The 22817-nt window shown below is 41.9% G+C and overlaps 63 non-coding genes and 38 pseudogenes across 63 annotated transcripts; all 101 read right to left on the reverse strand.

Annotated features, from left to right (window-relative positions):
• Positions 1-33: 33 nt before the first annotated feature.
• On the reverse strand, positions 34-152 carry LOC134885171 (5S ribosomal RNA). Its single transcript, XR_010169293.1, has one exon. It is a non-coding gene; the product is annotated as a 5S ribosomal RNA (ribosomal RNA).
• A 107-nt stretch (positions 153-259) lies between these two features.
• LOC135061249 (5S ribosomal RNA) lies at positions 260-378 on the reverse strand. Its single transcript, XR_010247636.1, has one exon. It is a non-coding gene; the product is annotated as a 5S ribosomal RNA (ribosomal RNA).
• Positions 379-485: 107 nt separating this feature from the next.
• LOC135059022 (5S ribosomal RNA) lies at positions 486-604 on the reverse strand. Its single transcript, XR_010245442.1, has one exon. It is a non-coding gene; the product is annotated as a 5S ribosomal RNA (ribosomal RNA).
• A 107-nt stretch (positions 605-711) lies between these two features.
• On the reverse strand, positions 712-830 carry LOC134892507 (5S ribosomal RNA; annotated as a pseudogene).
• A 107-nt stretch (positions 831-937) lies between these two features.
• LOC134892495 (5S ribosomal RNA) lies at positions 938-1056 on the reverse strand (annotated as a pseudogene).
• A 107-nt stretch (positions 1057-1163) lies between these two features.
• LOC134895427 (5S ribosomal RNA) lies at positions 1164-1282 on the reverse strand (annotated as a pseudogene).
• Positions 1283-1389: 107 nt separating this feature from the next.
• Positions 1390-1508, reverse strand: LOC134891066 (5S ribosomal RNA; annotated as a pseudogene).
• Positions 1509-1615: 107 nt separating this feature from the next.
• LOC134894757 (5S ribosomal RNA) lies at positions 1616-1734 on the reverse strand. Its single transcript, XR_010171821.1, has one exon. It is a non-coding gene; the product is annotated as a 5S ribosomal RNA (ribosomal RNA).
• Positions 1735-1841: 107 nt separating this feature from the next.
• On the reverse strand, positions 1842-1960 carry LOC134886925 (5S ribosomal RNA; annotated as a pseudogene).
• Positions 1961-2067: 107 nt separating this feature from the next.
• Positions 2068-2186, reverse strand: LOC135065325 (5S ribosomal RNA). Its single transcript, XR_010251608.1, has one exon. It is a non-coding gene; the product is annotated as a 5S ribosomal RNA (ribosomal RNA).
• Positions 2187-2293: 107 nt separating this feature from the next.
• Positions 2294-2412, reverse strand: LOC134892496 (5S ribosomal RNA; annotated as a pseudogene).
• A 107-nt stretch (positions 2413-2519) lies between these two features.
• On the reverse strand, positions 2520-2638 carry LOC134895428 (5S ribosomal RNA; annotated as a pseudogene).
• A 107-nt stretch (positions 2639-2745) lies between these two features.
• Positions 2746-2864, reverse strand: LOC134892944 (5S ribosomal RNA; annotated as a pseudogene).
• Positions 2865-2971: 107 nt separating this feature from the next.
• On the reverse strand, positions 2972-3090 carry LOC135061090 (5S ribosomal RNA). Its single transcript, XR_010247482.1, has one exon. It is a non-coding gene; the product is annotated as a 5S ribosomal RNA (ribosomal RNA).
• Positions 3091-3197: 107 nt separating this feature from the next.
• LOC134901915 (5S ribosomal RNA) lies at positions 3198-3316 on the reverse strand. The gene has a single exon (XR_010175390.1). It is a non-coding gene; the product is annotated as a 5S ribosomal RNA (ribosomal RNA).
• A 107-nt stretch (positions 3317-3423) lies between these two features.
• On the reverse strand, positions 3424-3542 carry LOC135067799 (5S ribosomal RNA). Its single transcript, XR_010254008.1, has one exon. It is a non-coding gene; the product is annotated as a 5S ribosomal RNA (ribosomal RNA).
• A 107-nt stretch (positions 3543-3649) lies between these two features.
• Positions 3650-3768, reverse strand: LOC135061250 (5S ribosomal RNA). Its single transcript, XR_010247637.1, has one exon. It is a non-coding gene; the product is annotated as a 5S ribosomal RNA (ribosomal RNA).
• A 107-nt stretch (positions 3769-3875) lies between these two features.
• On the reverse strand, positions 3876-3994 carry LOC135065019 (5S ribosomal RNA). Its single transcript, XR_010251311.1, has one exon. It is a non-coding gene; the product is annotated as a 5S ribosomal RNA (ribosomal RNA).
• Positions 3995-4101: 107 nt separating this feature from the next.
• LOC134894873 (5S ribosomal RNA) lies at positions 4102-4220 on the reverse strand. The gene has a single exon (XR_010171840.1). It is a non-coding gene; the product is annotated as a 5S ribosomal RNA (ribosomal RNA).
• A 107-nt stretch (positions 4221-4327) lies between these two features.
• LOC134886927 (5S ribosomal RNA) lies at positions 4328-4446 on the reverse strand (annotated as a pseudogene).
• A 107-nt stretch (positions 4447-4553) lies between these two features.
• Positions 4554-4672, reverse strand: LOC134889584 (5S ribosomal RNA; annotated as a pseudogene).
• A 107-nt stretch (positions 4673-4779) lies between these two features.
• On the reverse strand, positions 4780-4898 carry LOC134894513 (5S ribosomal RNA; annotated as a pseudogene).
• A 107-nt stretch (positions 4899-5005) lies between these two features.
• On the reverse strand, positions 5006-5124 carry LOC134894332 (5S ribosomal RNA; annotated as a pseudogene).
• A 107-nt stretch (positions 5125-5231) lies between these two features.
• Positions 5232-5350, reverse strand: LOC134894989 (5S ribosomal RNA). Its single transcript, XR_010171859.1, has one exon. It is a non-coding gene; the product is annotated as a 5S ribosomal RNA (ribosomal RNA).
• A 107-nt stretch (positions 5351-5457) lies between these two features.
• Positions 5458-5576, reverse strand: LOC134886928 (5S ribosomal RNA; annotated as a pseudogene).
• A 107-nt stretch (positions 5577-5683) lies between these two features.
• LOC135065326 (5S ribosomal RNA) lies at positions 5684-5802 on the reverse strand. The gene has a single exon (XR_010251609.1). It is a non-coding gene; the product is annotated as a 5S ribosomal RNA (ribosomal RNA).
• Positions 5803-5909: 107 nt separating this feature from the next.
• Positions 5910-6028, reverse strand: LOC134892497 (5S ribosomal RNA; annotated as a pseudogene).
• A 107-nt stretch (positions 6029-6135) lies between these two features.
• LOC134895429 (5S ribosomal RNA) lies at positions 6136-6254 on the reverse strand (annotated as a pseudogene).
• A 107-nt stretch (positions 6255-6361) lies between these two features.
• LOC134890334 (5S ribosomal RNA) lies at positions 6362-6480 on the reverse strand (annotated as a pseudogene).
• A 107-nt stretch (positions 6481-6587) lies between these two features.
• Positions 6588-6706, reverse strand: LOC135066404 (5S ribosomal RNA). Its single transcript, XR_010252652.1, has one exon. It is a non-coding gene; the product is annotated as a 5S ribosomal RNA (ribosomal RNA).
• A 107-nt stretch (positions 6707-6813) lies between these two features.
• LOC134901916 (5S ribosomal RNA) lies at positions 6814-6932 on the reverse strand. Its single transcript, XR_010175391.1, has one exon. It is a non-coding gene; the product is annotated as a 5S ribosomal RNA (ribosomal RNA).
• A 107-nt stretch (positions 6933-7039) lies between these two features.
• LOC135067800 (5S ribosomal RNA) lies at positions 7040-7158 on the reverse strand. Its single transcript, XR_010254009.1, has one exon. It is a non-coding gene; the product is annotated as a 5S ribosomal RNA (ribosomal RNA).
• Positions 7159-7265: 107 nt separating this feature from the next.
• LOC135061251 (5S ribosomal RNA) lies at positions 7266-7384 on the reverse strand. Its single transcript, XR_010247638.1, has one exon. It is a non-coding gene; the product is annotated as a 5S ribosomal RNA (ribosomal RNA).
• Positions 7385-7491: 107 nt separating this feature from the next.
• Positions 7492-7610, reverse strand: LOC135065020 (5S ribosomal RNA). Its single transcript, XR_010251312.1, has one exon. It is a non-coding gene; the product is annotated as a 5S ribosomal RNA (ribosomal RNA).
• Positions 7611-7717: 107 nt separating this feature from the next.
• On the reverse strand, positions 7718-7836 carry LOC134895104 (5S ribosomal RNA). Its single transcript, XR_010171870.1, has one exon. It is a non-coding gene; the product is annotated as a 5S ribosomal RNA (ribosomal RNA).
• A 107-nt stretch (positions 7837-7943) lies between these two features.
• LOC134886929 (5S ribosomal RNA) lies at positions 7944-8062 on the reverse strand (annotated as a pseudogene).
• Positions 8063-8169: 107 nt separating this feature from the next.
• Positions 8170-8288, reverse strand: LOC134885700 (5S ribosomal RNA). Its single transcript, XR_010169810.1, has one exon. It is a non-coding gene; the product is annotated as a 5S ribosomal RNA (ribosomal RNA).
• Positions 8289-8395: 107 nt separating this feature from the next.
• On the reverse strand, positions 8396-8514 carry LOC134894685 (5S ribosomal RNA; annotated as a pseudogene).
• A 107-nt stretch (positions 8515-8621) lies between these two features.
• On the reverse strand, positions 8622-8740 carry LOC134894333 (5S ribosomal RNA; annotated as a pseudogene).
• Positions 8741-8847: 107 nt separating this feature from the next.
• On the reverse strand, positions 8848-8966 carry LOC134886113 (5S ribosomal RNA). The gene has a single exon (XR_010170205.1). It is a non-coding gene; the product is annotated as a 5S ribosomal RNA (ribosomal RNA).
• Positions 8967-9073: 107 nt separating this feature from the next.
• Positions 9074-9192, reverse strand: LOC135070833 (5S ribosomal RNA). The gene has a single exon (XR_010256984.1). It is a non-coding gene; the product is annotated as a 5S ribosomal RNA (ribosomal RNA).
• A 107-nt stretch (positions 9193-9299) lies between these two features.
• On the reverse strand, positions 9300-9418 carry LOC134890024 (5S ribosomal RNA; annotated as a pseudogene).
• Positions 9419-9525: 107 nt separating this feature from the next.
• On the reverse strand, positions 9526-9644 carry LOC134889799 (5S ribosomal RNA; annotated as a pseudogene).
• A 107-nt stretch (positions 9645-9751) lies between these two features.
• On the reverse strand, positions 9752-9870 carry LOC134884793 (5S ribosomal RNA). Its single transcript, XR_010168928.1, has one exon. It is a non-coding gene; the product is annotated as a 5S ribosomal RNA (ribosomal RNA).
• A 107-nt stretch (positions 9871-9977) lies between these two features.
• On the reverse strand, positions 9978-10096 carry LOC135068555 (5S ribosomal RNA). Its single transcript, XR_010254751.1, has one exon. It is a non-coding gene; the product is annotated as a 5S ribosomal RNA (ribosomal RNA).
• A 107-nt stretch (positions 10097-10203) lies between these two features.
• LOC134887484 (5S ribosomal RNA) lies at positions 10204-10322 on the reverse strand (annotated as a pseudogene).
• Positions 10323-10429: 107 nt separating this feature from the next.
• Positions 10430-10548, reverse strand: LOC135061252 (5S ribosomal RNA). Its single transcript, XR_010247639.1, has one exon. It is a non-coding gene; the product is annotated as a 5S ribosomal RNA (ribosomal RNA).
• A 107-nt stretch (positions 10549-10655) lies between these two features.
• On the reverse strand, positions 10656-10774 carry LOC134889785 (5S ribosomal RNA; annotated as a pseudogene).
• A 107-nt stretch (positions 10775-10881) lies between these two features.
• On the reverse strand, positions 10882-11000 carry LOC135067102 (5S ribosomal RNA). Its single transcript, XR_010253327.1, has one exon. It is a non-coding gene; the product is annotated as a 5S ribosomal RNA (ribosomal RNA).
• Positions 11001-11107: 107 nt separating this feature from the next.
• On the reverse strand, positions 11108-11226 carry LOC135069177 (5S ribosomal RNA). The gene has a single exon (XR_010255366.1). It is a non-coding gene; the product is annotated as a 5S ribosomal RNA (ribosomal RNA).
• Positions 11227-11333: 107 nt separating this feature from the next.
• LOC135067781 (5S ribosomal RNA) lies at positions 11334-11452 on the reverse strand. The gene has a single exon (XR_010253991.1). It is a non-coding gene; the product is annotated as a 5S ribosomal RNA (ribosomal RNA).
• A 107-nt stretch (positions 11453-11559) lies between these two features.
• LOC135066771 (5S ribosomal RNA) lies at positions 11560-11678 on the reverse strand. Its single transcript, XR_010253012.1, has one exon. It is a non-coding gene; the product is annotated as a 5S ribosomal RNA (ribosomal RNA).
• Positions 11679-11785: 107 nt separating this feature from the next.
• On the reverse strand, positions 11786-11904 carry LOC135070834 (5S ribosomal RNA). The gene has a single exon (XR_010256985.1). It is a non-coding gene; the product is annotated as a 5S ribosomal RNA (ribosomal RNA).
• Positions 11905-12011: 107 nt separating this feature from the next.
• Positions 12012-12130, reverse strand: LOC134885825 (5S ribosomal RNA). Its single transcript, XR_010169929.1, has one exon. It is a non-coding gene; the product is annotated as a 5S ribosomal RNA (ribosomal RNA).
• Positions 12131-12237: 107 nt separating this feature from the next.
• On the reverse strand, positions 12238-12356 carry LOC134885956 (5S ribosomal RNA). The gene has a single exon (XR_010170056.1). It is a non-coding gene; the product is annotated as a 5S ribosomal RNA (ribosomal RNA).
• Positions 12357-12463: 107 nt separating this feature from the next.
• Positions 12464-12582, reverse strand: LOC135069178 (5S ribosomal RNA). The gene has a single exon (XR_010255367.1). It is a non-coding gene; the product is annotated as a 5S ribosomal RNA (ribosomal RNA).
• Positions 12583-12689: 107 nt separating this feature from the next.
• LOC134892184 (5S ribosomal RNA) lies at positions 12690-12808 on the reverse strand (annotated as a pseudogene).
• A 107-nt stretch (positions 12809-12915) lies between these two features.
• On the reverse strand, positions 12916-13034 carry LOC135061253 (5S ribosomal RNA). The gene has a single exon (XR_010247640.1). It is a non-coding gene; the product is annotated as a 5S ribosomal RNA (ribosomal RNA).
• A 107-nt stretch (positions 13035-13141) lies between these two features.
• LOC134893571 (5S ribosomal RNA) lies at positions 13142-13260 on the reverse strand (annotated as a pseudogene).
• A 107-nt stretch (positions 13261-13367) lies between these two features.
• On the reverse strand, positions 13368-13486 carry LOC134885826 (5S ribosomal RNA). Its single transcript, XR_010169930.1, has one exon. It is a non-coding gene; the product is annotated as a 5S ribosomal RNA (ribosomal RNA).
• Positions 13487-13593: 107 nt separating this feature from the next.
• Positions 13594-13712, reverse strand: LOC134890802 (5S ribosomal RNA; annotated as a pseudogene).
• A 107-nt stretch (positions 13713-13819) lies between these two features.
• Positions 13820-13938, reverse strand: LOC134894217 (5S ribosomal RNA; annotated as a pseudogene).
• A 107-nt stretch (positions 13939-14045) lies between these two features.
• Positions 14046-14164, reverse strand: LOC135066002 (5S ribosomal RNA). Its single transcript, XR_010252265.1, has one exon. It is a non-coding gene; the product is annotated as a 5S ribosomal RNA (ribosomal RNA).
• Positions 14165-14271: 107 nt separating this feature from the next.
• LOC135066113 (5S ribosomal RNA) lies at positions 14272-14390 on the reverse strand. Its single transcript, XR_010252370.1, has one exon. It is a non-coding gene; the product is annotated as a 5S ribosomal RNA (ribosomal RNA).
• A 107-nt stretch (positions 14391-14497) lies between these two features.
• LOC135070597 (5S ribosomal RNA) lies at positions 14498-14616 on the reverse strand. The gene has a single exon (XR_010256755.1). It is a non-coding gene; the product is annotated as a 5S ribosomal RNA (ribosomal RNA).
• A 107-nt stretch (positions 14617-14723) lies between these two features.
• LOC134890485 (5S ribosomal RNA) lies at positions 14724-14842 on the reverse strand (annotated as a pseudogene).
• Positions 14843-14949: 107 nt separating this feature from the next.
• LOC134892940 (5S ribosomal RNA) lies at positions 14950-15068 on the reverse strand (annotated as a pseudogene).
• A 107-nt stretch (positions 15069-15175) lies between these two features.
• Positions 15176-15294, reverse strand: LOC134896091 (5S ribosomal RNA; annotated as a pseudogene).
• Positions 15295-15401: 107 nt separating this feature from the next.
• On the reverse strand, positions 15402-15520 carry LOC134886089 (5S ribosomal RNA). Its single transcript, XR_010170184.1, has one exon. It is a non-coding gene; the product is annotated as a 5S ribosomal RNA (ribosomal RNA).
• A 107-nt stretch (positions 15521-15627) lies between these two features.
• Positions 15628-15746, reverse strand: LOC134895168 (5S ribosomal RNA; annotated as a pseudogene).
• Positions 15747-15853: 107 nt separating this feature from the next.
• Positions 15854-15972, reverse strand: LOC134887914 (5S ribosomal RNA; annotated as a pseudogene).
• A 107-nt stretch (positions 15973-16079) lies between these two features.
• LOC134893122 (5S ribosomal RNA) lies at positions 16080-16198 on the reverse strand (annotated as a pseudogene).
• A 107-nt stretch (positions 16199-16305) lies between these two features.
• LOC135068139 (5S ribosomal RNA) lies at positions 16306-16424 on the reverse strand. Its single transcript, XR_010254346.1, has one exon. It is a non-coding gene; the product is annotated as a 5S ribosomal RNA (ribosomal RNA).
• Positions 16425-16531: 107 nt separating this feature from the next.
• Positions 16532-16650, reverse strand: LOC134884875 (5S ribosomal RNA). The gene has a single exon (XR_010169006.1). It is a non-coding gene; the product is annotated as a 5S ribosomal RNA (ribosomal RNA).
• A 107-nt stretch (positions 16651-16757) lies between these two features.
• LOC135066080 (5S ribosomal RNA) lies at positions 16758-16876 on the reverse strand. The gene has a single exon (XR_010252339.1). It is a non-coding gene; the product is annotated as a 5S ribosomal RNA (ribosomal RNA).
• Positions 16877-16983: 107 nt separating this feature from the next.
• LOC134896327 (5S ribosomal RNA) lies at positions 16984-17102 on the reverse strand (annotated as a pseudogene).
• Positions 17103-17209: 107 nt separating this feature from the next.
• Positions 17210-17328, reverse strand: LOC134901044 (5S ribosomal RNA). The gene has a single exon (XR_010174541.1). It is a non-coding gene; the product is annotated as a 5S ribosomal RNA (ribosomal RNA).
• A 107-nt stretch (positions 17329-17435) lies between these two features.
• Positions 17436-17554, reverse strand: LOC134894841 (5S ribosomal RNA; annotated as a pseudogene).
• A 107-nt stretch (positions 17555-17661) lies between these two features.
• Positions 17662-17780, reverse strand: LOC134885804 (5S ribosomal RNA). The gene has a single exon (XR_010169908.1). It is a non-coding gene; the product is annotated as a 5S ribosomal RNA (ribosomal RNA).
• Positions 17781-17887: 107 nt separating this feature from the next.
• LOC134900733 (5S ribosomal RNA) lies at positions 17888-18006 on the reverse strand. Its single transcript, XR_010174239.1, has one exon. It is a non-coding gene; the product is annotated as a 5S ribosomal RNA (ribosomal RNA).
• Positions 18007-18113: 107 nt separating this feature from the next.
• On the reverse strand, positions 18114-18232 carry LOC134891224 (5S ribosomal RNA; annotated as a pseudogene).
• A 107-nt stretch (positions 18233-18339) lies between these two features.
• Positions 18340-18458, reverse strand: LOC134885807 (5S ribosomal RNA). The gene has a single exon (XR_010169911.1). It is a non-coding gene; the product is annotated as a 5S ribosomal RNA (ribosomal RNA).
• A 107-nt stretch (positions 18459-18565) lies between these two features.
• LOC135068151 (5S ribosomal RNA) lies at positions 18566-18684 on the reverse strand. The gene has a single exon (XR_010254357.1). It is a non-coding gene; the product is annotated as a 5S ribosomal RNA (ribosomal RNA).
• Positions 18685-18791: 107 nt separating this feature from the next.
• On the reverse strand, positions 18792-18915 carry LOC134889832 (5S ribosomal RNA; annotated as a pseudogene).
• Positions 18916-19022: 107 nt separating this feature from the next.
• Positions 19023-19141, reverse strand: LOC134885281 (5S ribosomal RNA). Its single transcript, XR_010169399.1, has one exon. It is a non-coding gene; the product is annotated as a 5S ribosomal RNA (ribosomal RNA).
• A 107-nt stretch (positions 19142-19248) lies between these two features.
• Positions 19249-19367, reverse strand: LOC135068881 (5S ribosomal RNA). Its single transcript, XR_010255072.1, has one exon. It is a non-coding gene; the product is annotated as a 5S ribosomal RNA (ribosomal RNA).
• Positions 19368-19474: 107 nt separating this feature from the next.
• LOC134893178 (5S ribosomal RNA) lies at positions 19475-19593 on the reverse strand (annotated as a pseudogene).
• A 107-nt stretch (positions 19594-19700) lies between these two features.
• On the reverse strand, positions 19701-19819 carry LOC135070783 (5S ribosomal RNA). The gene has a single exon (XR_010256936.1). It is a non-coding gene; the product is annotated as a 5S ribosomal RNA (ribosomal RNA).
• A 107-nt stretch (positions 19820-19926) lies between these two features.
• LOC134885805 (5S ribosomal RNA) lies at positions 19927-20045 on the reverse strand. Its single transcript, XR_010169909.1, has one exon. It is a non-coding gene; the product is annotated as a 5S ribosomal RNA (ribosomal RNA).
• A 107-nt stretch (positions 20046-20152) lies between these two features.
• LOC134901354 (5S ribosomal RNA) lies at positions 20153-20271 on the reverse strand. The gene has a single exon (XR_010174843.1). It is a non-coding gene; the product is annotated as a 5S ribosomal RNA (ribosomal RNA).
• A 107-nt stretch (positions 20272-20378) lies between these two features.
• LOC134885808 (5S ribosomal RNA) lies at positions 20379-20497 on the reverse strand. Its single transcript, XR_010169912.1, has one exon. It is a non-coding gene; the product is annotated as a 5S ribosomal RNA (ribosomal RNA).
• A 107-nt stretch (positions 20498-20604) lies between these two features.
• Positions 20605-20723, reverse strand: LOC135068429 (5S ribosomal RNA). The gene has a single exon (XR_010254631.1). It is a non-coding gene; the product is annotated as a 5S ribosomal RNA (ribosomal RNA).
• A 107-nt stretch (positions 20724-20830) lies between these two features.
• LOC135070729 (5S ribosomal RNA) lies at positions 20831-20949 on the reverse strand. The gene has a single exon (XR_010256881.1). It is a non-coding gene; the product is annotated as a 5S ribosomal RNA (ribosomal RNA).
• Positions 20950-21056: 107 nt separating this feature from the next.
• Positions 21057-21175, reverse strand: LOC134885806 (5S ribosomal RNA). Its single transcript, XR_010169910.1, has one exon. It is a non-coding gene; the product is annotated as a 5S ribosomal RNA (ribosomal RNA).
• A 107-nt stretch (positions 21176-21282) lies between these two features.
• On the reverse strand, positions 21283-21401 carry LOC135070731 (5S ribosomal RNA). The gene has a single exon (XR_010256883.1). It is a non-coding gene; the product is annotated as a 5S ribosomal RNA (ribosomal RNA).
• A 107-nt stretch (positions 21402-21508) lies between these two features.
• On the reverse strand, positions 21509-21627 carry LOC134885809 (5S ribosomal RNA). The gene has a single exon (XR_010169913.1). It is a non-coding gene; the product is annotated as a 5S ribosomal RNA (ribosomal RNA).
• Positions 21628-21734: 107 nt separating this feature from the next.
• On the reverse strand, positions 21735-21853 carry LOC135070665 (5S ribosomal RNA). The gene has a single exon (XR_010256820.1). It is a non-coding gene; the product is annotated as a 5S ribosomal RNA (ribosomal RNA).
• Positions 21854-21960: 107 nt separating this feature from the next.
• On the reverse strand, positions 21961-22079 carry LOC135060658 (5S ribosomal RNA). The gene has a single exon (XR_010247051.1). It is a non-coding gene; the product is annotated as a 5S ribosomal RNA (ribosomal RNA).
• Positions 22080-22186: 107 nt separating this feature from the next.
• On the reverse strand, positions 22187-22305 carry LOC135070732 (5S ribosomal RNA). The gene has a single exon (XR_010256884.1). It is a non-coding gene; the product is annotated as a 5S ribosomal RNA (ribosomal RNA).
• A 107-nt stretch (positions 22306-22412) lies between these two features.
• LOC135070666 (5S ribosomal RNA) lies at positions 22413-22531 on the reverse strand. The gene has a single exon (XR_010256821.1). It is a non-coding gene; the product is annotated as a 5S ribosomal RNA (ribosomal RNA).
• A 107-nt stretch (positions 22532-22638) lies between these two features.
• LOC135063045 (5S ribosomal RNA) lies at positions 22639-22757 on the reverse strand. The gene has a single exon (XR_010249385.1). It is a non-coding gene; the product is annotated as a 5S ribosomal RNA (ribosomal RNA).
• Positions 22758-22817: the final 60 nt, after the last annotated feature.

Below are 22817 nucleotides of genomic sequence, written 5' to 3' on the forward strand. Positions count from 1 at the left end.
TGCATCAACAGAACGGTGTTGGCAGTATAAAAATATCTACAGCACCTTGTATTCCCAGGTGGTCTCCTATCCAAGTATTAACCAGGCCCAACACTGCTTAGCTTCCAAGATCAGATGAGATTGGGCGTATCCAGTGTGGTGTGGCTGTAGATGTGCTTTGTGGTTTCTGTTAGAACTTTTATACTTCTAACTACTGGTTCATAAATGAATACGTTTGAAAATGGAATGCATCAACAGAACGGTGTTGGCAGTATAAAAATATCTACAGCACCTTGTATTCCCAGGTGGGCTCCCATCCAAGTACTAACCAGGCCCAACACTGCTTAGCTTCCAAGATCAGATGAGATTGGGCGTATCCAGTGTGGTGTGGCTGTAGATGAGCTTTGTGGTTTCTGTTAGAACTTTTCTACTTCTAACTACTGGTTCATAAATGAATATGTTTGAAAATGGAATGCATCAACAGAACGGTGTTGGCAGTATAAAAATATCTACAGCACCTTGTATTCCCAGGTGGTCTCCCATCCAAGTACTAACCAGGCCCAACACTGCTTAGCTTCCAAGATCAGATGAGATTGGGCATATCCAGTGTGGTGTGGCTGTAGATGAGCTTTGTGGTTTCTGTTAGAACTTTTCTACTTCTAACTACTGGTTCATAAATGAATTCGTTTGAAAATGGAATGCATCAACAGAACGGTGTTGGCAGTATAAAAATATCTACAGCGCCTTCTATTCCCAGTTGGTCTCCCATCCAAGTACTAACCAGGCCCAACACTGCTTAGCTTCCAAGATCAGATGAGATTGGGCGTATCCAGTGTTGTGTGGCTGTAGATGAGCTTTGTGGTTTCTGTTAGAACTTTTCTACTACTAACTACTGGTTCATAAATGAATACATTTGAAAATGGAATGCATCAACAGAACGGTGTTGGCAGTATAAAAATATCTACAGCACCTTGTATTCCCAGGTGGTCTCCCATCCAAGAACTAACCAGGCCCAACACTGCTTATCTTCCAAGATCAGATGAAATTGGGCGTATCCAGTGTGTTGTGGCTGTAGATGAGCTTTGTGGTTTCTGTTAGAACTTTTCTACTTCTATCTACTGGTTCATAAATGAATACATTTGAAAATGGAATGCATCAACAGAACGGTGTTGGCAGTATAAAAATATCTACAACACCTTGTATTGCCAGGTGGGCTCCCATCCAAGTACTAACCAGGCCCAACACTGCCTAGCTTCCAAGACCAGATGAGATTGGGCGTATCCAGTGTGGTGTGGCTGTAGATGAGCTTTGTGGTTTCTGTTAGAACTTTTCTACTTCTAACTACTGGTTCATAAATGAATACATTTGAAAATGGAATGCATCAACAGAACGGTGTTGGCAGTATAAAAATATCTACAGCACCTTGTATTCCCAGGTGGGCTCCCATCCAAGTACTAACCAGGCCCAACACTGCTTAGCTTCCAAGATCAGGTGAGAGTGGGCGTATCCAGTGTGGTGTGGCTGTAGATGAACTTTGTGGTTTCTGTTAGAACTTTTCTACTTCTAACTACTGGTTCATAAATGAATACGTTTGAAAATGGAATGCATCAACAGAACAGTGTTGGCAGTATAAAATTATCTACAGCACCTTGTATTCCCAGGTGGTCTCCCATCCAAGTACTAACAAGGCCCAACACTGCTTAGCTTCCAAGATCAGATGAGATTGGGCGTATCCAGAGTGGTGTGGCTGTAGATGAGCTTTGTGGTTTCTGTTAGAACTTTTATACTTCTAACTACTGGTTCATAAATGAATACGTTTGAAAATGGAATGCATCAACAGAACGGTGTTGGCAGTATAAAAATATCTACAACACCTTGTATTCCCAGGTGGTCTCCCATCCACGTACTAACCAGGCCCAACACTGCTTAGCTTCCAAGATCAGATGAGTTTGGGCGTATCCAGTGTGGTGTGGCTGTAGATGAGCTTTGTGGTTTCTGTTAGAACTTTTCTACTTCTAACTACTGGTTCATAAATGAATACGTTTGAAAATGGAATGCATCAACAGAACGGTGTTGGCAGTATAAAAATATCTACAGCGCCTTGTATTCCCAGTTGGTCTCCCATCCAAGTACTAACCAGGCCCAACACTGCTTAGCTTCCAAGATCAGATGAGATTGGGCGTATCCAGTGTGGTGTGGCTGTAGATGAGCTTTGTGGTTTCTGTTAGAACTTTTCTACTACTAACTACTGGTTCATAAATGAATACATTTGAAAATGGAATGCATCAACAGAACGGTGTTGGCAGTATAAAAATATCTACAGCACCTTGTATTCCCAGGTGGTCTCCCATCCAAGAACTAACCAGGCCCAACACTGCTTATCTTCCAAGATCAGATGAAATTGGGCGTATCCAGTGTGTTGTGGCTGTAGATGAGCTTTGTGGTTTCTGTTAGAACTTTTCTACTTCTATCTACTGGTTCATAAATGAATACATTTGAAAATGGAATGCATCAACAGAACGGTGTTGGCAGTATAAAAATATCTACAACACCTTGTATTGCCAGGTGGGCTCCCATCCAAGTACTAACCAGGCCCAACACTGCCTAGCTTCCAAGACCAGATGAGATTGGGCGTATCCAGTGTGGTGTGGCTGTAGATGAGCTTTGTGGTTTCTGTTAGAACTTTTCTACTTCTAACTACTGGTTCATAAATGAATACATTTGAAAATGGAATGCATCAACAGAACGGTGTTGGCAGTATAAAAATATCTACAACACCTTGTATTCCCAGGTGGGCTCCCATCCAAGTACTAACCAGGCCCAACACTGCTTAGCTTCCAAGATCAGGTGAGAGTGGGCGTATCCAGTGTGGTGTGGCTGTAGATGAACTTTGTGGTTTCTGTTAGAACTTTTCTACTTCTAACTACTGGTTCATAAATGAATACGTTTGAAAATGGAATGCATCAACAGAACAGTGTTGGCAGTATAAAAATATCTACTGCACCTTGTATTCCCAGGTGGTCTCCCATCCAAGTACTAACAAGGCCCAACACTGCTTAGCTTCCAAGATCAGATGAGATTGGGCGTATCCAGAGTGGTGTGGCTGTAGATGAGCTTTGTGGTTTCTGTTAGAACTTTTATACTTCTAACTACTGGTTCATAAATGAATACGTTTGAAAATGGAATGCATCAACAGAACGGTGTTGGCAGTATAAAAATATCTACAGCACCTTGTATTCCCAGGTGGTCTCCCATCCAAGTACTAACCAGGCCCAACACTGCTTAGCTTCCAAGATCAGATGAGATTGGGCGTATCCAGCGTGGTGTGGCTGTAGATGAGCTTTGTGGTTTCTGTTAGAACTTTTCTACTTCTAACTACTGGTTCATAAATGAATACATTTGAAAATGGAATGCATCAACAGAACGGTGTTGGCAGTATAAAAATATCTACAGCACCTTGTATTCCCAGGTGGTCTCCCATCCAAGTACTAACCAGGCCCAACACTGCTTAGCTTCCAAGATCAGATGAGATTGGGCGTATCCAGTGTTGTGTGGCTGTAGATGAGCTTTGTGGTTTCTGTTAGAACTTTTCTACTTCTAACTACTGGTTCATAAATGAATACGTTTGAATATGGAATGCATCAACAGAACAGTGTTGGCAGTATAAAAATATCTACAGCACCTTGTATTCCCAGGTGGGCTCCCATCCAAGTACTAACCAGGCCCAACACTGCTTAGCTTCCAAGATCAGATGAGATTGGGCGTATCCAGTGTGGTGTGGCTGTAGATGAGCTTTGTGGTTTCTGTTAGAACTTTTCTACTTCTAACTACTGGTTCATAAATTAATACATTTGAAAATGGAATGCATCAACAGAACGGTGTTGGCAGTATAAAAATATCTACAGCACTTTGTATTCCCAGGTGGTCTCCCATCCAAGTACTAACCAGGCCCAACACTGCTTAGCTTCCAAGATCAGATGAGATTGGGCGTATCCAGTGTGGTGTGGCTGTAGATGAACTTTGTGGTTTCTGTTAGAACTTTTCTACTTCTAACTACTGGTTCATAAATGAATACGTTTGAAAATGGAATGCATCAACAGAACAGTGTTGGCAGTATAAAATTATCTACAGCACCTTGTATTCCCAGGTGGTCTCCCATCCAAGTACTAACAAGGCCCAACACTGCTTAGCTTCCAAGATCAGATGAGATTGGGCGTATCCAGAGTGGTGTGGCTGTAGATGAGCTTTGTGGTTTCTGTTAGAACTTTTATACTTCTAACTACTGGTTCATAAATGAATACGTTTGAAAATGGAATGCATCAACAGAACGGTGTTGGCAGTATAAAAATATCTACAACACCTTGTATTCCCAGGTGGTCTCCCATCCACGTACTAACCAGGCCCAACACTGCTTAGCTTCCAAGATCAGATGAGTTTGGGCGTATCCAGTGTGGTGTGGCTGTAGATGAGCTTTGTGGTTTCTGTTAGAACTTTTCTACTTCTAACTACTGGTTCATAAATGAATACGTTTGAAAATGGAATGCATCAACAGAACGGTGTTGGCAGTATAAAAATATCTACAGCGCCTTGTATTCCCAGTTGGTCTCCCATCCAAGTACTAACCAGGCCCAACACTGCTTAGCTTCCAAGATCAGATGATATTGGGCGTATCCAGTGTGGTGTGGCTGTAGATGAGCTTTGTGGTTTCTGTTAGAACTTTTCTACTACTAACTACTGGTTCATAAATGAATACATTTGAAAATGGAATGCATCAACAGAACGGTGTTGGCAGTATAAAAATATCTACAGCACATTGTATTCCCAGGTGGTCTCCCATCCAAGAACTAACCAGGCCCAACACTGCCTAGCTTCCAAGACCAGATGAGATTGGGCGTATCCAGTGTGGTGTGGCTGTAGATGAGCTTTGTGGTTTCTGTTAGAACTTTTCTACTTCTAACTACTGGTTCATAAATGAATACATTTGAAAATGGAATGCATCAACAGAACGGTGTTGGCAGTATAAAAATATGTACAGCACCTTGTATTCCCAGGTGGGCTCCCATCCAAGTACTAACCAGGCCCAACACTGCTTAGCTTCCAAGATCAGGTGAGAGTGGGCGTATCCAGTGTGGTGTGGCTGTAGATGAACTTTGTGGTTTCTGTTAGAACTTTTCTACTTCTAACTACTGGTTCATAAATGAATACGTTTGAAAATGGAATGCATCAACAGAACAGTGTTGGCAGTATAAAATTATCTACAGCACCTTGTATTCCCAGGTGGTCTCCCATCCAAGTACTAACAAGGCCCAACACTGCTTAGCTTCCAAGATCAGATGAGATTGGGCGTATCCAGAGTGGTGTGGCTGTAGATGAGCTTTGTGGTTTCTGTTAGAACTTTTATACTTCTAACTACTGGTTCATAAATGAATACGTTTGAAAATGGAATGCATCAACAGAACGGTGTTGGCAGTATAAAAATATCTACAACACCTTGTATTCCCAGGTGGTCTCCCATCCACGTACTAACCAGGCCCAACACTGCTTAGCTTCCAAGATCAGATGAGTTTGGGCGTATCCAGTGTGGTGTGGCTGTAGATGAGCTTTGTGGTTTCTGTTAGAACTTTTCTACTTCTAACTACTGGTTCATAAATGAATACGTTTGAAAATGGAATGCATCAACAGAACGGTGTTGGCAGTATAAAAATATCTACAGCGCCTTGTATTCCCAGTTGGTCTCCCATCCAAGTACTAACCAGGCCCAACACTGCTTAGCTTCCAAGATCAGATGAGATTGGGCGTATCCAGTGTGGTGTGGCTGTAGATGAGCATTGTGGTTTCTGTTAGAACTTTTCTACTACTAACTACTGGTTCATAAATGAATACATTTGAAAATGGAATGCATCAACAGAACGGTGTTGGCAGTATAAAAATATCTACAGCACCTTGTATTCCCAGGTGGTCTCCCATCCAAGAACTAACCAGGCCCAACACTGCTTATCTTCCAAGATCAGATGAAATTGGGCGTATCCAGTGTGTTGTGGCTGTAGATGAGCTTTGTGGTTTCTGTTAGAACTTTTCTACTTCTATCTACTGGTTCATAAATGAATACATTTGAAAATGGAATGCATCAACAGAACGGTGTTGGCAGTATAAAAATATCTACAACACCTTGTATTGCCAGGTGGGCTCCCATCCAAGTACTAACCAGGCCCAACACTGCCTAGCTTCCAAGACCAGATGAGATTGGGCGTATCCAGTGTGGTGTGGCTGTAGATGAGCTTTGTGGTTTCTGTTAGAACTTTTCTACTTCTAACTACTGGTTCATAAATGAATACATTTGAAAATGGAATGCATCAACAGAACGGTGTTGGCAGTATAAAAATATCTACAGCACCTTGTATTCCCAGGTGGGCTCCCATCCAAGTACTAACCAGGCCCAACACTGCTTAGCTTCCAAGATCAGGTGAGAGTGGGCGCATCCAGTGTGGTGTGGCTGTAGATGAACTTTGTGGTTTCTGTTAGAACTTTTCTACTTCTAACTACTGGTTCATAAATGAATACGTTTGAAAATGGAATGCATCAACAGAACAGTGTTGGCAGTATAAAAATATCTACTGCACCTTGTATTCCCAGGTGGTCTCCCATCCAAGTACTAACAAGGCCCAACACTGCTTAGCTTCCAAGATCAGATGAGATTGGGCGTATCCAGAGTGGTGTTGCTGTAGATGAGCTTTGTGGTTTCTGTTAGAACTTTTATACTTCTAACTACTGGTTCATAAATGAATACGTTTGAAAATGGAATGCATCAACAGAACGGTGTTGGCAGTATAAAAATATCTACAGCACCTTGTATTCCCAGGTGGTCTCCCATCCAAGTACTAACCAGGCCCAACACTGCTTAGCTTCCAAGATCAGATGAGATTGGGCGTATCCAGCGTGGTGTGGCTGTAGATGAGCTTTGTGGTTTCTGTTAGAACTTTTCTACTTCTAACTACTGGTTCATAAATGAATACATTTGAAAATGGAATGCATCAACAGAACGGTGTTGGCAGTATAAAAATATCTACAGCACCTTGTATTCCCAGGTGGTCTCCCATCCAAGTACTAACCAGGCCCAACACTGCTTAGCTTCCAAGATCAGATGAGATTGGGCGTATCCAGTGTTGTGTGGCTGTAGATGAGCTTTGTGGTTTCTGTTAGAACTTTTCTACTTCTAACTACTGGTTCATAAATGAATACGTTTGAAAATGGAATGCATCAACAGAACAGTGTTGGCAGTATAAAAATATCTACAGCACCTTGTATTCCCAGGTGGGCTCCCATCCAAGTACTAACCAGGCCCAACACTGCTTAGCTTCCAAGATCAGATGAGATTGGGCGTATCCAGTGTGGTGTGGCTGTAGATGAGCTTTGTGGTTTCTGTTAGAACTTTTCTACTTCTAACTACTGGTTCATAAATTAATACATTTGAAAATGGAATGCATCAACAGAACGGTGTTGGCAGTATAAAAATATCTACAGCACTTTGTATTCCCAGGTGGTCTCCCATCCAAGTACTAACCAGGCCCAACACTGCTTAGCTTCCAAGATCAGATGAGATTGGGCGTATCCAGTGTGGTGTGGCTGTAGATGAACTTTGTGGTTTCTGTTAGAACTTTTCTACTTCTAACTACTGGTTCATAAATGAATACGTTTGAAAATGGAATGCATCAACAGAACAGTGTTGGCAGTATAAAATTATCTACAGCACCTTGTATTCCCAGGTGGTCTCCCATCCAAGTACTAACAAGGCCCAACACTGCTTAGCTTCCAAGATCAGATGAGATTGGGCGTATCCAGAGTGGTGTGGCTGTAGATGAGCTTTGTGGTTTCTGTTAGAACTTTTATACTTCTAACTACTGGTTCATAAATGAATACGTTTGAAAATGGAATGCATCAACAGAACGGTGTTGGCAGTATAAAAATATCTACAACACCTTGTATTCCCAGGTGGTCTCCCATCCACGTACTAACCAGGCCCAACACTGCTTAGCTTCCAAGATCAGATGAGTTTGGGCGTATCCAGTGTGGTGTGGCTGTAGATGAGCTTTGTGGTTTCTGTTAGAACTTTTCTACTTCTAACTACTGGTTCATAAATGAATACGTTTGAAAATGGAATGCATCAACAGAACGGTGTTGGCAGTATAAAAATATCTACAGCGTCTTGTATTCCCAGTTGGTCTCCCATCCAAGTACTAACCAGGCCCAACACTGCTTAGCTTCCAAGATCAGATGAGATTGGGCGTATCCAGTGTGGTGTGGCTGTAGATGAGCTTTGTGGTTTCTGTTAGAACTTTTCTACTACTAACTACTGGTTCATAAATGAATACATTTGAAAATGGAATGCATCAACAGAACGGTGTTGGCAGTATAAAAATATCTACAGCACATTGTTTTCCCAGGTGGTCTCCCATCCAAGAACTAACCAGGCCCAACACTGCCTAGCTTCCAAGACCAGATGAGATTGGGCGTATCCAGTGTGGTGTGGCTGTAGATGAGCTTTGTGGTTTCTGTTAGAACTTTTCTACTTCTAACTACTGGTTCATAAATGAATACATTTGAAAATGGAATGCATCAACAGAACGGTGTTGGCAGTATAAAAATATGTACAGCACCTTGTATTCCCAGGTGGGCTCCCATCCAAGTACTAACCAGGCCCAACACTGCTTAGCTTCCAAGATCAGGTGAGAGTGGGCGTATCCAGTGTGGTGTGGCTGTAGATGAACTTTGTGGTTTCTGTTAGAACTTTTCTACTTCTAACTACTGGTTCATAAATGAATACGTTTGAAAATGGAATGCATCAACAGAACAGTGTTGGCAGTATAAAAATATCTACAGCACCTTGTAGTCCCAGGTGGGCTCCCATCCAAGTACTAACCAGGCCCAACACTGCTTAGCTTCCAAGATCAGATGAGATTGGGCGTATCCAGTGTGGTGTGGCTGTAGATGAGCTTTGTGGTTTCTGTTAGAACTTTTCTACTTCTAACTACTGGTTCATAAATTAATACATTTGAAAATGGAATGCATCAACAGAACGGTGTTGGCAGTATAAAAATATCTACAGCACTTTGTATTCCCAGGTGGTCTCCCATCCAAGTACTAACCAGGCCCAACACTGCTTAGCTTCCAAGATCAGATGAGATTGGGCGTATCCAGTGTGGTGAGGCTGTAGATGAGCTTTGTGGTTTCTGTTAGAACTTTTCTACTTCTAACTACTGGTTCATAAATGAATACGTTTGAAAATGGAATGCATCAACAGAACAGTGTTGGCAGTATAAAAATATCTACAGCACCTTGTATTCCCAGGTGGGCTCCCATCCACGTACTAACCAGGCCCAACACTGCTTAGCTTCCAAGATCAGATGAGTTTGGGCGTATCCAGTGTGGTGTGGCTGTAGACGAGCTTTGTGGTTTCTGTTAGAACTTTTCTACTTCTAACTACTGGTTCATAAATGAATACGTTTGAAAATGGAATGCATCAATAGACCAGTGTTGGCAGTATAAAAATATCTACAGCACCTTGTATTCCCAGGTGGTCTCCCATCTACGTACTAACCAGGCCCATCACTGCTTAGCTTCCAAGATCAGATGAGTTTGGGCGTATCCAGTGTGGTGTGGCTGTAGACGAGCTTTGTGGTTTCTGTTAGAACTTTTCTACTTCTAACTACTGGTTCATAAATGAATACGTTTGAAAATGGAATGCATCAACAGAACGGTGTTGGCAGTATAAAAATATCTACAGCACCTTGTATTCCCAGGTGGACTCCCATCCAAGTACTAACCAGGCCAAACACTGCTTAGCTTCCAAGATCAGATGAGATTGGGCGTATCCAGTGTGGTGTGGCTGTAGATGAGCTTTGTAGTTTCTGTTAGAACTTTTATACTTCTAACTACTGGTTCATAAATGAATACATTTGAAAATGGAATGCATCAACAGAACGGTGTTGGCAGTATAAAAATATCTACAGTGCCTTGTATTCCCAGGTGGTCTCCCATCCAAGTACTAACCAGGTCCAACACTGCTTAGCTTCCAAGATCAGATGAGATTGGGCGTATCCAGCGTGGTGTGGCTGTAGATGAGCTTTGTGGTTTCTGTTAGAACTTTTCTACTTCTAACTACTGGTTCATAAATGAATACATTTGAAAATGGAATGCATCAACAGAACGGTGTTGGCAGTATAAAAATATCTACAGCACCTTGTATTCCCAGGTGGTCTCCCATCCAAGTACTAACCAGGACCAACACTGCTTAGCTTCCAAGATCAGATGAGATTGGGCGTATCCAGTGTTGTGTGGCTGTAGATGAGCTTTGTGGTTTCTGTTAGAACTTTTCTACTTCTAACTACTGGTTCATAAATGAATACGTTTGAAAATGGAATGCATCAACAGAACAGTGTTGGCAGTATAAAAATATCTACAGCACCTTGTATTCCCAGGTGGGCTCCCATCCAAGTACTAACCAGGCCCAACACTGCTTAGCTTCCAAGATCAGATGAGATTGGGCGTATCCAGTGTGGTGTGGCTGTAGATGAGCTTTGTGGTTTCTGTTAGAACTTTTCTACTTCTAACTACTGGTTCATAAATTAATACATTTGAAAATGGAATGCATCAACAGAACGGTGTTGGCAGTATAAAAATATCTACAGCACTTTGTATTCCCAGGTGGTTTCCCATCCAAGTACTAACCAGGCCCAACACTGCTTAGCTTCCAAGACCAGATGAGATTGGGCGTATCCAGAGTGGTGTGGCTGTAGATGAGCTTTGTGGTTTCTGTTAGAACTTTTATACTTCTAACTACTGGTTCATAAATGAATACGTTTGAAAATGGAATGCATCAACAGAACGGTGTTGGCAGTATAAAAATATCTACAGCACCTTGTATTCCCAGGTGGTCTCCCATCCAAGTACTAACCAGGCCAAACACTGCTTAGCTTCCAAGATCAGATGAGATTGGGCGTATCCAGTGTGGTGTGGCTGTAGATGAGCTTTGTAGTTTCTGTTAGAACTTTTATACTTCTAACTACTGGTTCATAAATGAATACATTTGAAAATGGAATGCATCAACAGAACGGTGTTGGCAGTATAAAAATATCTACAGTGCCTTGTATTCCCAGGTGGTCTCCCATCCAAGTACTAACCAGGCCCAACACTGCTTAGCTTCCAAGATCAGATGAGATTGGGCGTATCCAGCGTGGTGTGGCTGTAGATGAGCTTTGTGGTTTCTGTTAGAACTTTTCTACTTCTAACTACTGGTTCATAAATGAATACATTTGAAAATGGAATGCATCAACAGAACGGTGTTGGCAGTATAAAAATATCTACAGCACCTTGTATTCCCAGGTGGTCTCCCATCCAAGTACTAACCAGGCCCAACACTGCTTAGCTTCCAAGATCAGATGAGATTGGGCGTATCCAGTGTTGTGTGGCTGTAGATGAGCTTTGTGGTTTCTGTTAGAACTTTTCTACTTCTAACTACTGGTTCATAAATGAATACGTTTGAAAATGGAATGCATCAACAGAACAGTGTTGGCAGTATAAAAATATCTACAGCACCTTGTATTCCCAGGTGGGCTCCCATCCAAGTACTAACCAGGCCCAACACTGCTTGGCTTCCAAGATCAGATGAGATTGGGCGTATCCAGTGTGGTGTGGCTGTAGATGAGCTTTGTGGTTTCTGTTAGAACTTTTCTACTTCTAACTACTGGTTCATAAATGAATACATTTGAAAATGGAATGCATCAACAGAACGGTGTTGGCAGTATAAAAATATCTACAGCACTTTGTATTCCCAGGTGGTCTCCCATCCAAGTACTAACCAGGCCCAACACTGCTTAGCTTCCAAGATCAGATGAGATTGGGCGTATCCAGTGTGGTGAGGCTGTAGATGAGCTTTGTGGTTTCTGTTAGAACTTTTCTACTTCTAACTACTGGTTCATAAATGAACACGTCTGAAAATGGAATGCATCAACAGAACGGTGTTGGCAGTATAAAAATATCTACAGCACCTTGTATTCCCAGGTGGTCTCCCATCCACGTACTAACCAGGCCCAACACTGCTTAGCTTCCAAGATCAGATGAGTTTGGGCGTATCCAGTGTGGTGTGGCTGTAGACGAGCTTTGTGGTTTCTGTTAGAACTTTTCTACTTCTAACTACTGGTTCATAAATGAATACGTTTGAAAATGGAATGCATCAACAGAACGGTGTTGGCAGTATAAAAATATCTACAGCACCTTGTATTCCCAGGTGGACTCCCATCCAAGTACTAACGAGGCCAAACACTGCTTAGCTTCCAAGATCAGATGAGATTGGGCGTATCCAGTGTGGTGTGGCTGTAGATGAGCTTTGTAGTTTCTGTTAGAACTTTTATACTTCTAACTACTGGTTCATAAATGAATACATTTGAAAATGGAATGCATCAACAGAACGGTGTTGGCAGTATAAAAATATCTACAGTGCCTTGTATTCCCAGGTGGTCTCCCATCCAAGTACTAACCAGGCCCAACACTGCTTAGCTTCCAAGATCAGATGAGATTGGGCGTATCCAGCGTGGTGTGGCTGTAGATGAGCTTTGTGGTTTCTGTTAGAACTTTTCTACTTCTAACTACTGGTTCATAAATGAATACATTTGAAAATGGAATGCATCAACAGAACGGTGTTGGCAGTATAAAAATATCTACAGCACCTTGTATTCCCAGGTGGTCTCCCATCCAAGTACTAACCAGGACCAACACTGCTTAGCTTCCAAGATCAGATGAGATTGGGCGTATCCAGTGTTGTGTGGCTGTACATGAGCTTTGTGGTTTCTGTTAGAACTTTTCTACTTCTAACTACTGGTTCATAAATGAATACGTTTGAAAATGGAATGCATCAACAGAACAGTGTTGGCAGTATAAAAATATCTACAGCACCTTGTATTCCCAGGTGGGCTCCCATCCAAGTACTAACCAGGCCCAACACTGCTTAGCTTCCAAGATCAGATGAGATTGGGCGTATCCAGTGTGGTGTGGCTGTAGATGAGCTTTGTGGTTTCTGTTAGAACTTTTCTACTTCTAACTACTGGTTCATAAATTAATACATTTGAAAATGGAATGCATCAACAGAACGGTGTTGGCAGTATAAAAATATCTACAGCACTTTGTATTCCCAGGTGGTCTCCCATCCAAGTACTAACCAGGCCCAACACTGCTTAGCTTCCAAGACCAGATGAGATTGGGCGTATCTAGAGTGGTGTGGCTGTTGATGAGCTTTGTGGTTTCTGTTAGAACTTTTCTACTTCTAACTACTGGTTCATAAATGAATACGTTTGAAAATGGAATGCATCAACAGAACGGTTTTGGCAGTATAAAAATATCTACAGCACCTTGTATTCCCAGGTGGTCTCCCATCCACGTACTAACCAGGCCCAACACTGCTTAGCTTCCAAGATCAGATGAGTTTGGGCGTATCCAGTGTGGTGTGGCTGTAGACGAGCTTTGTGGTTTCTGTTAGAACTTTTCTACTTCTAACTACTGGTTCATAAATGAATACGTTTGAAAATGGAATGCATCAATAGAACGGTGTTGGCAGTATAAAAATATCTACAGCACCTTGTATTCCCAGGTGGACTCCCATCCAAGTACTAACCAGGCCCAACACTGCTTAGCTTCCAAGATCAGGTGAGATTGGGCGTATCCAGTGTGGTGTGCCTGTAAATAAGCTTTGTGGTTTCTGTTAGAACTTTTGTACTTTTAACTACTGGTTCATAAATGAATACATTTGAAAATGGAATGCATCAACAGAACGGTGTTGGCAGTATAAAAATATCTACAGCACTTTGTATTCCCAGGTTGTCTCCCATCCAAGTACTAACCAGGCCAAACACTGCTTAGCTTCCAAGATCAGATGAGATTGGGCGTATCCAGTGTGGTGTGGCTGTAGATGAGCTTTGTGGTTTCTGTTAGAACTTTTATACTTCTAACTACTGGTTCATAAATGAATACATTTGAAAATGGAATGCATCAACAGAACGGTGTTGGCAGTATAAAGATATCTACAGTGCCTTGTATTCCCAGGTGGTCTCCCATCCAAGTACTAACCAGGCCCAACACTGCTTAGCTTCCAAGATCAGATGAGATTGGGCGTATCCAGTGTGGTGTGGCTGTAGATGAGCTTTGTGGTTTCTGTTAGAACTTTTCTACTTCTAACTACTGGTTCATAAATGAATACATTTGAAAATGGAATGCATCAACAGAACGGTGTTGGCAGTATAAAAATATCTACAGCACCTTGTATTCCCAGGTGGTCTCCCATCCAAGTACTAACCAGGCCCAACACTGCTCAGCTTCCAAGATCAGATGAGATTGGGCGTATCCAGTGTGGTGTGGCTGTAGATGAGCTTTGTGGTTTCTGTTAGATCTTTTCTACTTCTAACTACTGGTTCATAAATTAATACGTTTGAAAATGGAATGCATCAACAGAACGGTGTTGGCAGTATAAAAATATCTACAGCACTTTGTATTCCCAGGTGGTCTCCCATGCAAGTACTAACCAGGCCCAACACTGCTTAGCTTCCAAGATCAGATGAGATTGGGCGTATCCAGTGTGGTGTGGCTGTAGATGAGCTTTGAGGTTTCTGTTAGAACTTTTCTACTTCTAACTACTGGTTCATAAATGAATACGTTTGAAAATGGAATGCATCAACAGAACGGTGTTGGCAGTATAAAAATATCTACAGCACCTTGTATTCCCAGGTGGTCTCCCATCCACGTACTAACCAGGCCCAACATTGCTTAGCTTCCAAGATCTGATGAGTTTGGGCGTATCCAGTGTGGTGTGGCTGTAGACGAGCTTTGTGGTTTCTGTTAGAACTTTTCTACTTCTAACTACTGGTTCATAAATGAATACGTTTGAAAATGGAATGCATCAACAGAACGGTGTTGGCAGTATAAAAATATCTACAGCACCTTGTATTCCCAGGTGGACTCCCATCCAAGTACTAACCAGGCCCAACACTGCTTAGCTTTCAAGATCAGGTGAGATTGGGCGTATCCAGTGTGCTGTGGCTGTAGATGAGCTTTGTGGTTTCTGTTAGAACTTTTCTACTTCTAACTACTGGTTCATAAATGAATACGTTTGAAAATGGAATGCAGCAACAGAACAGTGTTGGCAGTATAAAAATATTTACAGCACTTTGTATTCCCAGGTGGTCTCCCATCCAAGTACTAACCAGGCCCAACACTGCTTAGCTTCCAAGATTAGGTGAGATTGGGCGTATCCAGTGTGGTGTGCCTGTAGATGAGCTTTGTGGTTTCTGTTAGAACTTTTGTACTTTTAACTATTGGTTCATAAATGAATACATTTGAAAATGGAATGCATCAACAGAACGGTGTTGGCAGTATAAAAATATCTACAGCACCTTGTATTCCCAGGTGGTCTCCCATCCAAGTACTAACCAGACCAAACACTGCTTAGCTTCCAAGATCAGATGAGATTGGGCGTATCCAGTGTGGTGTGGCTGTAGATGAGCTTTGTGGTTTCTGTTAGAACTTTTGTACTTCTGACTACTGGTTCATAAATGAATATGATTGAAAATGGAATGCATCAACAGAACGGTGTTGGCAGTATAAAAATATCTACAGCACCTTGTATTCCCAGGTGGGCAACCATCCAAGTACTAACCAGGCCAAACACTGCTTAGCTTCCAAGATCAGGTGAGATTGGGCGTATCCAGTGTGGTGTGCCTGTAGATGAGTTTTGTGGTTTCTGTTAGAACTTTTCTACTTCTAACTACTGGTTCATAAATGAATACGTTTGAAAATGGAATGCATTAACAGAACGGTTTTGGCAGTATAAAAATATCTACAGCACCTTGTATTCCCAGGTGTTCTCCCATCCAAGTACTAACCAGGCCCAACACTGCTTAGCTTCCAAGATCAGACGAGATTGGGCGTATCCAGTGTAGTGTGGCTGTAGATAAGCTTTGTGGTTTCTGTTAGAACTTTTCTACTTCTAACTGCTGGTTCATAAATGAATACGTTTGAAAATGGAATGCATCAACAGAACGGTTTTGGCAGTATAAAAATATCTACAGCACCTTGTATTCCCAGGTGTTCTCCCGTCCAAGTACTAACCAGGCCCAACACTGCTTAGCTTCCAAGATCAGACGAGATTGGGCGTATTCAGTGTGGTGAGGCTGTAGACGAGCTTTGTGGTTTCTGTTAGAACTTTTATACTTCTAACTACTGGTTCATAAATGAATACATTTGAAAATGGAATGCATCAACAGAACGGTGTTGGCAGTATAAAAATATCTACAGCACCTTGTATTCCCAGGTGGTCTCCCATCCAAGTACTAACCAGGCCCAACACTGCTTAGCTTCCAAGATCAGATGAGATTGGGCGTATCCAGTGTGGTGTGGCTGTAGATGAGCTTTGTGGTTTCTGTTAGAACTTTTATACTTCTAACTACTGGTTCATAAATGAATACATTTGAAAATGGAATGCATCAACAGAACGGTGTTGGCAGTATAAAAATATCTACAGCACCTTGTATTCCCAGGTGGTCTCCCATACAAGTACTAACCAGGCCCAACACTGCATAGCTTCCAAGATCAGATGAGATTGGGCGTATCCAGTGTGGTGTGGCTGTAGATGAGCTTTGTGGTTTCTGTTAGAACTTTTCTACTTCTAACTACTGGTTCATAAATGAATACGTTTGAAAATGGAATGCATCAACAGAACGGTGTTGGCAGTATAAAAATATCTACAGCGCCTTGTATTCCCAGGTGGTCTCCCATCCAAGTACTAACCAGGCCCAACACTGCTTAGCTTCCAAGATCAGACGAGATTGGGCGTATCCAGTGTGGTGTGGCTGTAGACGAGCTTTGTGGTTTCTGTTAGAACTTTTCTACTTCTAACTACTGGTTCATAAATGAATACGTTTGAAAATGGAATGCATCAACATAACGGTGTTGGCAGTATAAAAATATCTACAGCACCTTGTATTCCCAGGTGTGCTCCCATCCAAGTACTAACCAGGACCAACACTGCTTAGCTTCCAAGATCAGATGAGATTGGGCATATCCAGTATGATGTGGCTGTAGAAGAGCTTTGTGGTTTCTGTTAGAACTTTTCTACTTCTAACTACTGGTTCATAAATGAATACATTTGAAAATGGAATGCATCAACAGAACGGTGTTGGCAGTATAAAAATATCTACAGCACCTTGTATTCCCAGGTGGTCTCCCATCCAAGTACTATCCAGGCCCAACACTGCTTAACTTCCAAGATCAGATGAGATTGGGCGTATCCAGTGTGGTGTGGCTATAGATGAGCTTTGTGGTTTCTGTTAGAACTTTTCTACTTCTAACTACTGGTTCATAAATGAATACTTTTGAAAATGGAATGCATCAACAGAACGGTGTTGGCAGTATAAAAATATCTACAGCACCTTGAATTCCCAGGTGGTCTCACATCCAAGTACTAACCAGGCACAACACTGCTTAGCTTCCAAGATCAGATAAGATTGGGCATATCCAGTGTGGTGTGGCTGTAGATGAGCTTTGAGGTTTCTGTTAGAACTTTTCTACTTCTAACTACTGGTTCATAAATGAATACGTTTGAAAATGGAATGCATCAACAGAACGGTGTTGGCAGTATAAAAATATCTACAGCACCTTGTATTCCCAGGTGGTCTCCCATCCAAGTATTAACCAGGCCCAACACTGCTTAGTTTCCAAGATCAGATGAGATTGGGCGTATCCAGTGTGGTGTGGCTGTAGATGAGCTTTGTGGTTTCTGTTAGAACTTTTCTACTTCTAACTACTGGTTCATAAATGAATATGTTTGAAAATGGAATGCATCAACAGAACGGTGTTGGCAGTATAAAAATATCTACAGCACCTTGAATTCCCAGGTGGTCTCCCATCCAAGTACTAACCAGGCCCAACACTGCTTAGCTTCCAAGATCAGATGAGATTGGGCGTATCCAGTGTGGTGTGGCTGTAGATGAGCTTTGTGGTTTCTGTTAGAACTTTTCTACTTCTAACTACTGGTTCATAAATGAATACGTTTGAAAATGGAATGCATCAACAGAACGGTGTTGGCAGTATAAAAATACCTACAGCACCTTGAATTCCCAGGTGGTCTCCCATCCAAGTACTAACCAGGCCCAACACTCCTTAGCTTCCAAGATCAGATAAGATTGGGCATATCCAGTGTGGTGTGGCTGTAGATGAGCTTTATGGTTTCTGTTAGAACTTTTCTACTTCTAACTACTGGTTCATAAATGAATACGTTTGAAAATGGAATGCATCAACAGAACGGTGTTGGCAGTATAAAAATATCTACAGCACCTTGTATTCCCAGGTGGTCTCCCATCCAAGTATTAACCAGGCCCAACACTGCTTAGTTTCCAAGATCAGATGAGATTGGGCGTATCCAGTGTGGTGTGGCTGTAGATGAGCTTTGTGGTTTCTGTTAGAACTTTTCTACTTCTAACTACTGGTTCATAAATGAATATGTTTGAAAATGGAATGCATCAACAGAACGGTGTTGGCAGTATAAAAATATCTACAGCACCTTGTATTCCCAGGTGGTCTCCCATCCAAGTACTAACCAGGCCCAACACTGCTTAGCTTCCAAGATCAGATGAGATTGGGCGTATCCAGTGTGGTGTGGCTGTAGATGAGCTTTGGGATTTCTGTTAGAACTTTTGTACTTTTAACTACTGGTTCATAAATGAATACACTTGAAAATGGAATGCATCAACAGAACGGTGTTGGCAGTATAAAAATATCTACAGCACCTTGTATTCTCAGATGGTCTCCCATCCAAGTACTAACCAGGCCCAACACTGCTTAGCTTCCAAGATCAGATGAGATTGGGTGTATCCAGTGTGGTGTGGCGTGGCTGTAGATGAGCTTTGTGGTTTCTGTTAGAACTTTTCTACTTCTAACTACTGGTTCATAAATGAATACGTTTGAAAATGGAATGCATCAACAGAACGGTGTTGGCAGTATAAAAATATCTACAGCGCCTTGTATTCCCAGGTGGTCTCACATCCAAGTACTAACCAGGCCCAACACTGCTTAGCTTCCAAGATCAGATGAGATTGGGCGTATCCAGTGTGGTGTGGCTGTAGATGAGCTTTGTGGTTTCTATTAGAACTTTTCTACTTCTAACTATTGGTTCATAAATGAATACGTTTGAAAATGGAATGCATCAACAGAACGGTGTTGGCAGTATAAAAATATCTACAGCACCTTGTATTGCCAGGTGGTCTCCCATCCAAGTACTAACCAGGCCCAACACTGCTTAGCTTCCAAGATCAGATGAGATTGGGCGTATCCAGTGTGGTGTGGCTGTAGATGAGCTTTGTGGTTTCTGTTAGAACTTTTCTACTTCTAACTACTGGTTCATAAATGAATACGTTTGAAAATGGAATGCATCAACAGAACGGTGTTGGCAGTATAAAAATATCTACAGCACCTTGTTTTCCCAGGCGGTTTCCTATCCAAGTATTAACCAGGCCCAACACTGCTTAGCTTCCAAGATCAGATGAGATTGGGCGTATCCAGTGTGGTGTGCCTGTAGATGAGCTTTGTGGTTTCTGTTAGAACTTTTATACTTCTAACTACTGGTTCATAAATGAATACGTTTGAAAATGGAATGCATCAACAGAACGGTGTTAGCAGTATAAAAATATCTACAGCACCTTGTATTCCCAGGTGGGCTCCCATCCAAGTACTAACCAGGTCCAACACTGCTTAGCTTCCAAGATCAGATGAGATTGGGCGTATCCAGTATGGTGTGGCTGTAGATGAGCTTTGTGGTTTCTGTTAGAACTTTTCTACTTCTAACTACTGGTTCATAAATGAATACGTTTGAAAATGGAATGCATCAACAGAACGGTGTTGGCAGTATAAAAATATCTACAGCACCTTGTATTCCCAGGTGGTCTCCCATCCAAGTATTAACCAGGCCCAACACTGCTTAGTTTCCAAGATCAGATGAGATTGGGCGTATCCAGTGTGGTGTGGCTGTAGATGAGCTTTGTGGTTTCTGTTAGAACTTTTCTACTTCTAACTACTGGTTCATAAATGAATACGTTTGAAAATGGAATGCATCAACAGAACGGTTTTGGCAGTATAAAAATATCTACAGCACCTTGTATTCCCAGGAGGTCTCCCATCCAAGTACTAACCAGGCCCAACACTGCTTAGCTTCCAAGATCAGACGAGATTGGGCGTATCCAGTGTGGTGTGGCTGTAGATGAGCTTTGTGGTTTCTGTTAGAACTTTTCTACTTCTAACTACTGGTTCATAAATGAATACGTTTGAAAATGGAATGCATCAACAGAACGGTGTTGGCAGTATAAAAATATCTACAGCACCTTGTATTCCCAGGTGGTCTCCCATCCAAGTATTAACCAGGCCCAACACTGCTTAGTTTCCAAGATCAGATGAGATTGGGCGTATCCAGTGTGGTGTGGCTGTAGATGAGCTTTGTGGTTTCTGTTAGAACTTTTCTACTTCTAACTACTGGTTCATAAATGAATACGTTTGAAAATGGAATGCATCTACAGAACGGTGTTGGCAGTATAAAAATATCTACAGCACCTTGTATTCCCAGGTGGTCTCCCATCCAAGTGCTAACCAGGCCCAACACTGCTTAGCTTCCAAGATCAGATGAGATTGGGCGTATCCAGTGTGGTGTGGCTGTAGATGAGCTTTGTGGTTTCTGTTAGAACTTTTCTATTTCTAACTACTGGTTCATAAATGAATACGTTTGAAAATGGAATGCATCAACAGAACGGTGTTGGCAGTATAAAAATATCTACAGCACCTTGTATTCCCAGGTGGGCTCCCATCCAAGTACTAACCAGGCCCAACACTGCTTAGCTTCTAAGATCAGATGAGATTGGGCGTATCCAGTGTGGTGTGGCTGTAGATGAGCTTTCTGGTTTCTATTAGAACTTTTCTACTTCTAACTACTGGTTCATAAATGAATACGTTTGAAAATGGAATGCATCAACAGAACGGTGTTGGCAGTATAAAAATATCTACAGCACCTTGTATTCCCAGGTGGTCTCCCATCCAAGTATTAACCAGGCCCAACACTGCTTAGTTTCCAAGATCAGATGAGATTGGGCGTATCCAGTGTGGTGTGGCTGTAGATGAGCATTGTGGTTTCTGTTAGAACTTTTCTACTTCTAACTACTGGTTCATAAATGAATACGTTTGAAAATGGAATGCATCAACAGAATGGTGTTGGCAGTATAAAAATATCTACAGCACCTTGTATTCCCAGGTGGGCTCCCATCCAAGTACTAACCAGGCCCAACACTGCTTAGCTTCTAAGATCAGATGAGATTGGGCGTATCCAGTGTGGTGTGGCTGTAGATGAGCTTTGTGGTTTCTATTAGAACTTTTCTACTTCTAACTACTGGTTCATAAATGAATACGTTTGAAAATGGAATGCATCAACAGAACGGTGTTGGCAGTATAAAAATATCTACAGCACCTTGTATTCCCAGGTGGTCTCCCATCCAAGTATTAACCAGGCCCAACACTGCTTAGTTTCCAAGATCAGATGAGATTGGGCGTATCCAGTGTGGTGTGGCTGTAGATGAGCTTTGTGGTTTCTGTTAGAACTTTTCTACTTCTAACTACTGGTTCATAAATGAATACGTTTGAAAATGGAATGCATCAACAGAACGGTGTTGGCAGTATAAAAATATCTACAGCACCTTGTATTCCCAGGTGGTCTCCCATCCAAGTGCTAACCAGGCCCAACACTGCTTAGCTTCCAAGATCAGACGAGATTGGGCGTATCCAGTGTGGTGTGGCTGTAGATGAGCTTTGTGGTTTCTGTTAGAACTTTTCTATTTCTAACTACTGGTTCATAAATGAATACGTTTGAAAATGGAATGCATCAACAGAACGGTTTTGGCAGTATAAAAATATATACAGCACCTTGTATTCCCAGGTGGTCTCCCATCCAAGTACTAACCAGGCCCAACACTGCTTAGCTTCCAAGATCAGATGAGATCGGGTGTATCCAGTGTGGTGTGGCTGTAGATGAGCTTTGTGGTTTCTGTTAGAACTTTTCTACTTCTAACTACTGGTTCATAAATGAATACGTTTGAAAATGGAATGCATCAACAGAACGGTGTTGGCAGTATAAAAATATCTACAGCACCTTGTATTCCCAGGTGGGCTCCCATCCAAGTACTAACCAGGCCCAACACTGCTTAGCTTCTAAGATCAGATGAGATTGGGCGTATCCAGTGTGGTGTGGCTGTAGATGAGCTTTGTGGTTTCTACTAGAACTTTTCTACTTCTAACTACTGCTTCATAAATGAATACGTTTGAAAATGGAATGCATCAACAGAACGGTGTTGGCAGTATAAAAATATCTACAGCACCTTGTATTCCCAGGTGGTCTCCCATCCAAGTGCTAACCAGGCCCAACACTGCTTAGCTTCCAAGATCAGACGAGATTGGGCGTATCCAGTGTGGTGTGGCTGTAGATGAGCTTTGTGGTTTCTGTTAGAACTTTTCTATTTCTAACTACTGGTTCATAAATGAATACGTTTGAAAATGGAATGCATCAACAGAACGGTTTTGGCAGTATAAAAATATCTACAGCACCTTGTATTCCCAGGTGGTCTCCCATCCAAGTACTAACCAGGCCCAACACTGCTTAGCTTCCAAGATCAGATGAGATCGGGTTTATCCAGTGTGGTGTGGCTGTAGATGAGCTTTGTGGTTTCTGTTAGAACTTTTCTACTTCTAACTACTGGTTCATAAATGAATAC

Source organism: Pseudophryne corroboree, chromosome 3 (assembly GCF_028390025.1).
Source record: "Pseudophryne corroboree isolate aPseCor3 chromosome 3, aPseCor3.hap2, whole genome shotgun sequence".
Classification (NCBI taxonomy): domain Eukaryota; kingdom Metazoa; phylum Chordata; class Amphibia; order Anura; family Myobatrachidae; genus Pseudophryne; species Pseudophryne corroboree.